Below are 8,192 nucleotides of genomic sequence, written 5' to 3'. Positions count from 1 at the left end.
TTGGACTGTGAAGAAAGCTGAACGCCAAAGAATTGATGCTTTTGAACTGTGGTGTTGGAGAAGACTCTTGAGAGTCCCTTGGACTGCAAGGAGATCCAACCAGTCCATCCTAAAGGAGACCAGTCTTGGGTGTTCATTGGAAGGACTGATGCTGAGGCTGAAACTCCAGTACTTTGGCCACCTCATGTGAAGAGCTGACTCAATGGGAAAGACCCTGATGCTGGGAGGGATTGGGGGCAGGAGGAGAAGGGGATGACAGAGGAGATGGCTGGATGGCACACCGACTCGATGGACATGAGTTTGAGTGAACTCCGGGAGTTGGTGATGGACAGGGAGGCCTGGTGTGCTGCGATTCATGGGGTCTCAAAGAGTCAGACATGACTTAGCGACTGAACTGAACTGATTTTTTTAAAGTGTTTATTGAATCTGCTATAACATTGCTTCTCTTTTACATTTTGTTTTTTTTTCACCACGAGGCATGTTGGGTTTTAGCTCCCTGAGGAGGGATCGAACCCAAACCCCTTGCATTGGAAGATGAAGTCTTAAGCACTGGACTACCAGGGAAGTTCCAGGTTTACATCTTTGAAAGTTTGCAATTTGAAGGTTTATATGTAGGGAACTTATTATATATTTGTTTTTCAAATGCAACTCTAAAGACAACCATCCAGTCCCACCCAGCTTATCAGCTCTAAAGTGAAAAGTGAACGAAAAGTGAAAGTGTTAGTTGCTTAGTTGTGTCTGACTCTTTGAAACCCCATGCCTCTAGCCCATCAGGCTCCTCTGTCCATGGAATTCTCCAGGCAAGAATACTGGAATAGGTAGCCATTCCCTTCTATAGGGGATCTTCCCGATCCGGGGATTGAACCCAGGTCTCCTGCATTGCAGATGGATTCTTTACTATCTGAGCCACGAGGGAGGCCCCACCTCCCCTTAATAAAAAATTTGAAACTATTTTCCTTGTCAATCACAGTATTTAACAACTCCCAAACACTAAAATGCCTTTAGACCTTCTTGAGATAGGGTCATGTTTTTAGATGAGGATTACTATGTAACAGATACTTAACTTTGAGGAAAGAATATTTTTTAAAAGATCAAAGCCTTCCTTAACATTTGAATTAATATGTACTTTTAAAATATGATAGATGATAAATGTATATTTATTATATGATATATTATCATATGATAATGTAATAAATGATAAATATAAGTGATAGCACACTTAGAACGGAGAAATAGACAAGTATGTATGAGACTTTATTTTGCATGGTATGCAACAGCACAAGGGTTCTTGGTTGTAACCAGCTCCATGGTTGTCAGAAGTTTGGGGCCCAAACATTGCGAACCACTAAATCAAAATGTCCGACCTCAGGACATCAACTCAGGAGTGGATATCACATAGTACAAGCATGTTGGAGGTGTATATCAAGTCTGCTAGGGCTGCCATGACAATATACCATGGACTGGGTGGCTTAAACAACAGATTCATTTTCTCAACAGTTCTGGAGGCTGGAAAACCAAAATCAAGGTGCTAGCGCAGTTAGTGTTACTGAACCAGGTCCATTTGCCCAATGTGCAGCAAGCAAAATACTGAAACGCCAAGGTTTACAGTCAAAGTTTATACACAAGACAGCCAAGTGAAGAGATGGGGGAACAAGTCTCAGATTTGCCTCCCTGAAGGCAGAAGGACTGGAGTGCTTATGGGATAAGTAGGATGGTCTAAAAAGTAAGCAGGACACTGCAGAGCCCTCCTGAGTACAAAAGCTCTTCCATGTCCCCCATTTCTCATTTGTAGGAAGAAGGTTTCAGCCTTCTAGATCTTCCTGAGTTCCAAAGGGCAGATTCAAGCAATTACCTATTACAGAAATGAGGGAATGAAGAGACAAAGGAAAAGCAGTTAAATAGAAAAGTAATGACAAGAGTGCAGCAATATAAGAGTCCTAGGTCTTCCTCAAGAGATATACATAACAATCCAATACATATCTTGAGTTGTTTTTATAGGAACTAAGTCTCCCCACCCAGGTGGAGGATGGTGACTTCATGTGGAGCACAAGATCCCTGGAATATAACCCATTACCTCACCATCCCCCCATCAGAAGAAAGCTGTGCCCTCTGCAGCCCTCACCCAAAAGTTGCCTTTAAAAACTGTTCCCTAAAACCCCTTATCAGAGAGTTTGGGTCTTTTGAGCACGAGCTGCCCATACCCCATGTTTGACACCTGCAATAAAAGCTGTACTTTTCATCACTATGAAAGTGAAAGTGAAAGTCGCTCAGTCGTGTCCAACTTTTGCGACCCCGTGGACTATACAGTTCATGGACTTCTCCAGGCCAGAATACTGGAGTAGGTAGCTGTTTCCTTCTCCAGGGGAACTTCCCAACCCAGGGATCGAACCCAGGTCTCCTGCATTGCAGGTGGATTCTTTACCAGCTGAGCTACCAGGGAAGCCCTTTCATCACTACAACCAGGTGTTAAAAAAGTGGTTTTGCTGCATAGGAGGTAAGTGGACCCAAGTTCAGTTTGGTAACAGTCTTAGTTGTGGGATAAAAGTAGCTGGAGGTAGGGGGAAAGGTGGCATAATAAATGTTCTGCACAGGTGCTTCTGGGTTACATACAAAGACTTTATTAGGATATTAAGAATTGCAATTCAGGAGACACAGATTTAGGTGAAAACCAAAAGAGTGCTCAGGAGAAGAAAATGAATCAGGCTTACATGACAAAAATCACAAGGTTGTTAGAGTTTTGTGTTTGGGTGAGAACTGTCATTGACTGCGACATAAAGAAGCATTTGTTATTAAGGAATAGGCTGCCACTAGTTGTTTTGGGGTACGGTCAATAAGTATCTTGAATTTCTGGCAGATGTTCTGGATGCCTGTGTTAAGACAACAATGGTCAAAAGTTCAGTTTCCCTCCAGGCTGAGATATGCACAAGTCCTGTTTCCTCAATGGCCTTTCAGCTCCATCTTAGTGACCTCTCTTAGCAATACCTACTCCATTTTGACTTTTATTTCACATTTTCCCCCTTTTGATCAAGATCTTTCATTGGGAGGCATCAATGATCAACCATCTGGTTATTTGACATCAGCATCAACTTCCCCTGTGCTAGGAAGGCTCCTTCCAGAGAGTCATGTCACACAGAGGAGGGAAAAAGTTGTCTATGCGAAAGATATAGTTTTAGAAAGTTTATGGCCATATTTGAGCAACAAGGAGTAATCTAGGAAGTGAGACTTCAGAGGCACTCAAAATAATAAAAGTTCAAAAACCTTTATTAAGAAGAATCTTATTGGAGTGGTCAGTCATCTCCAGATGTCTAGCTATCATTATTCCTTTTAGTATTTCTCCAAGACCTGGTATTAGGTCATTCATAGCAATTATTTATTTTTTCATATGACTTATTAATTGTATGACATTCAGCAGTTCTCAACCTTTTTAGCACCAGGGACCAGTTTTGTGATTATTCAAGTGCATTACACTTGTGCACTTTATTATTATTATTATTACATCAGCTCCACCTCAAATCATCAGGCATTAGATCCTGGAGGCTAGAGACTCCTGCATTAGACAGTCCATGTGGTCTGGAATCTTGGGAAAGCCGTTCACAACAGATTTCATCTGCTTCATTATCCTGACCTTTGTCTAATTAACTTTGCTTTCAGGTCTGTAGACTTGTTGTGACATCCAGGAAGGAGACAGTTCCTTCTTTAAATGAGAAACATGAAGCTATGAGTCAATGTCCTTAGGTTTACCAGCACAAATTTAGTTAACAATACCTGTAAAGGTCCCCTCCAACAAGGTTGGAAGACATCATTGTTAAGGTGTCATTTCCAGTAGATACAGTCACCAGTCTGTTTTTTTTCCTGAAGGAGTGGATCTGAGATTAAGCAAAACGAAAGTCAGTGCTTTAGACCGCAGAAGTTTAAATGATTAGTCATCATAAATGTGCTATGGTAGGTAGAGTGCAAAGACTAAAAAAAAAAAAAATTTAGTTTGCCAGGAAGCCAGGAAGTACCAAGCAGTTGTTTTGGTTTTCCTGTATCCCCCACTGTTAATTTAGTTTACATCCAGTGTTTACCCACCTTAATTTCTCTGATTCAGGAGCAGTCTGTTGCCATGTTACAAGATATCAGGATAGGAAAAGTCTGACAACGAGAGGTCAATTCTTCTGAAGAAGCAGAATGTATTTCATCCACAAATGCCACAATATTTACATATTCTGTTGCTGCTGCCTTTGCATGAAAGTCAGCTAGGACTTTCCCCTTATACTCAGTCCTTTTAGTGTGAGCCTCTATTTGATGACAGACAACATTTTATGTCAGGACATATCAGACTTATAGGAATTTCACACAATTTCTTGAACACCTAAAACACATACCCACATAGACACAACATAAAGAAGGCTAAACATTACTTATTTGACAATTCTTCCCCTACAATTTAAACATATCGAGTGCATCTAATTAGTTTAATATCTCTTCCTTTACAACGAGAGAGAATAAATCTTTGAGATCTCTGAAATATCTCTTATCTCAAGTTAGTTCTAAGTCAAAAAGAATTCATTTGGAATTTGATTTGGGGAAGTTTGTCAAAAATATCCAAAGTTTTAAAATAGTCAAATAGGATCATACATCACTGTGAAACAATGCTTAGTTATTCATTTAACCAAGATAATAAAGAATTCACAGGCAAATATGGAAGGTTGGGCTTCTCAGAGGGCTCAGAAGTGAAGAGTCCACCTGCAGTGCAAAAGAACACCTGCAATGCCGGAGACCTGAGTTGGATTCCTACATCTGGAAAATCCCCTGGAGAAGGAAATGTCAACCCACTCCAGTATTCTTGCCTGGAGAATCCCATGGATAGTGGAACCTGGCAGGCTACAGTCCATGGGGTCGCAAAGAGTCAGACATCACTGAGCGACTGAACCACCACCACAGTTCTGAGCAAATCTTAGTTATCAAGAGGACTTGCATTACTTAAGTTATCATATGATAAAGACATGATTATTTTGATAAGATACAAGTTCTTTGTTTTTTTCCCTAGGCATATTACTTAACGGTAAAGAAAAATCTTCCTTATTTCTTATTATCAAGAGCAGACAGATAGGAAAAAAATCAAAAACAAAAACCTCTCCTTTTAACAGAGGGAGAAAGCCAAACATATTACTTAAAGTTAAAGAAAAACCTTTCATAATCTCTTATTTGAAGACCAGACCATTAGGGAAAAAAAAAAATTCTTTGTCCTTTAAACATAGAAAAACAAATTCCAGTTTTGTACCAGTTTACTTTTGATATTAAAATTCATTTAATTAAATTCATTTCAATCATTTCTAGTCTTAACCAGGCATGAAAATCCTTTCTAAAGATTCCTTCTTCATAAACTTTCTTTTACGGAAAACAGACATCCTACTTTCCTCATATATGGAGATGTTTTTACTTATTTGTCTATTTATTTAGTTTTAATCACATATATTAGAATTTTAAAAAAATCCTTCAGCTCAATTGCTCAGTCATGTCCAACTCTTTGTGACCCCATGGACTGCAGCATGCTAGGCCTCCCTGTCCATCACCAATTCCGGGAGCTTGCTCAAACTCATGTCCTTTGAGTCGGTGATGCCATCCAACCATCTCATCCTCTATCATCCCCTTCTCCTCCTGCCTTCAATCTTTCCCAGCATCAGGGTCTTTTCCAATGAGTCAGTTCTTCACATCAGGTGGCCAAAGTATTGGAGCTTCAGCTTCAGCATCAGTCCTTCCAATGAATATTCAGGTCTGATTTCCTTTAGGATGGACTGGTTGGATCTCCTTGCAGTCCAAGGGACTCTCAAGAGTCTTCTCCAACACCAACTTAAAAATCCTTCTTAAGATTTTTAACTTCCCCACTTAAAAATCCTTAGAAAACTTTAATTTGAAAATTAATAAGAACTAAATAGCAATTATGAACTATGTTTTACATTGGCATTCTGTATATTGGCAACCTTATAAATAATTTTTATCATTTCTAGAAACGTGCTTTCTCATAGAAAATTTCTCAGACTGGCATCAAATACTTTAGTTTCTCTGTAAAAAGAAGTCTATGTTCAGTAATTAATTCAATATCATCTTATTTGGAAATAGATATTCAATGAATTTAACTTAAAATTTAACTTATTACTTAATTTAGTAAAATTCTAAGCGTGTAAGTTACCAGTGAGATTTGAGAACTATTTTATTTATTTAAAATATTTATTTGGTTGCCTGGGGCCTTAGTTGCAGCACATGGGATCTTTACTTTCTGGTATGCAGGATCTTTAGCTGTGGCATGTGGGATATGGTTCCCTAACCAGGGATTGAACCCAGGCCCCCTGCTTTGGGAGCACAGAGTGTTAGCCACTGGACCACCAGGGACGTCCCCCTGGGAAACTATTTTAAGTTATTGTTTAGTGTGTAAGTCATAGCCAACTCTTTGTGACCCTGTGGATTTTAAGCAGATATATCATTGCTAAAAAGTTTGCCTAAAAACTCAACTTATTTACATTTAATTCATTTGTTCTTAACAACCATGTTTAGATCTCCTATTAAAATACTTCACTAGACATTAGATAACATCAGTCATCCTAAGTTATTTTTCTGACTGACAAATTTTGTAACAGAGATAACATGAGCTTATTTGACTTTTAGTAAACCTAAGCAGAATAAAATGTTATACTTGAGATTTTCCTGGTGATCAGGGGTTACGAATCAACCTGCCAATGCAGGAGACATGGGTTCAATCCCTAGTCTGAGATGATTCCACATCTCAAGGGGCAACTAAGCCTACGTACCACAACTGCTGAGCCAGAGTGCTCTAGAGCCCATGAGCTACAACTACTGAAGCTCACATGCCCTAGGGCCCGTGTTCACCACAACTAAAGAAAGATTGTGCACAGCAACAAAGACCCAGCACAGCCAGAAATAAATAATAAATAAATAAACTTATTTTTAAAAAACTCCTTAAAAAGTGTTATACTTAAGGTTGGCAATGCTAAAGGAATGTCTGTATTAAACCAACAAACTTAAACTAGCTTTTATTTCCTAAAGATTCACCCTAGATCATGTGAACTTGAAAAACATTTGGGTTAGGTTCCATTACATTTTTGCAAAAAGACTTAATTTATATAATGCTTGTTTGTGTTAAGCCAATGCAATAGAACTCTTTTACAGATTAATTTTAGCAGCACTATCCAAAGGTAGGAAAAATACCACATATTCACAATATATTTATATATAGACACATATGAACATGGTCTTCCCTAATAGCTCAGATAGTAAAGCATCCGCTTACAATGCAGGAGACCCAAGTTTGATCCCTGGGTCGGGAAGATCCCCTGGTAAAGGAAATGGCAACTCGCTCCAGTATCTTTGCCTGGACAATCCATGGACAGAGGAGCCTGGTGGGCTACAGTCCATGGGGTCGCAAACAGTTGGACACGACTGAGCGACTAACACACACGCATGAACATACAGACAGATGCAAACAGAGGCCTTAGAGTTTTTGTTTTAAAACTTTTCTTAAACTGGATTTCTAGGCAAAGGCCCTTCTAGAGCAGCTTGTATTTTTATTTATTTATCTTTAGCAATTTATTTATTCACTTATTTTTATTTTTGGTTCCCGGGCCTTCCTTCCTTGCTGCTTTCAGGTTTTCTCTAGATGCAGCAAGCGGAGGCTACTCTTCATTGTGGTGCATGGGCTTGTCATTGCGGTGGTTTCTTTTGTTGCAGGGTATGGGTTCTAAGGCGTGTGGTCTTCACTAGGTGTAGCATGTGGGCTCAGTAGTTGTGGCACACAGGCTTACTTGCTCTGAGACATGTGGAATCTTCCCAGGTCAGTTATCGAATCCGTCTCCTGCATTGGCAGGCTGATTCTTATCCACTGCACCACCAGGGAAGTCCAGCAGCTGTATATTTAAAAGTCTTCTTCTCTCCCTTTCCCCTCCTTTCTTTTTTTTTTTTTTCAATTTTAGGAATTGGAGGGAAGTGGTCTAGATAAGAGTTCCCAGAGAGGTTACAAGCCTTTGAGATAAACATGGGAGATGTGGGGAATGATGAAAAGGAATGGGTGAAATATGAACTGCCTCTAGAACTACATTTCCACTTTCACAAAGATTCATAAGGTATAACTTACTGTAAATAACACCATAGGCTGATCCACCCATCCAACTACTTTATCCTCAGTTTGCTTCTTT

The 8,192-nt window shown here is 39.4% G+C and overlaps 1 long non-coding RNA gene across 1 annotated transcript; it reads right to left on the bottom strand.

Annotated features, from left to right (window-relative positions):
* Positions 1–2,605: 2,605 nt before the first annotated feature.
* LOC129625913 (uncharacterized) lies at positions 2,606–4,343 on the bottom strand. Its single transcript, XR_008701651.1, has 3 exons — positions 4,072–4,343; positions 3,766–3,866; positions 2,606–2,867 (listed from the first exon to the last, which is right to left on the bottom strand). It is a non-coding gene; the product is annotated as an uncharacterized LOC129625913 (long non-coding RNA).
* Between the last annotated feature and the right edge of the window lie 3,849 nt (positions 4,344–8,192).

This window comes from Bubalus kerabau, chromosome 13 (assembly GCF_029407905.1).
Source record: "Bubalus kerabau isolate K-KA32 ecotype Philippines breed swamp buffalo chromosome 13, PCC_UOA_SB_1v2, whole genome shotgun sequence".
In the NCBI taxonomy this organism is placed as follows: domain Eukaryota; kingdom Metazoa; phylum Chordata; class Mammalia; order Artiodactyla; family Bovidae; genus Bubalus; species Bubalus kerabau.
Note: the sequence above shows the minus strand (reverse complement) of the source record. Positions and strands in the feature narration are given on the sequence as shown.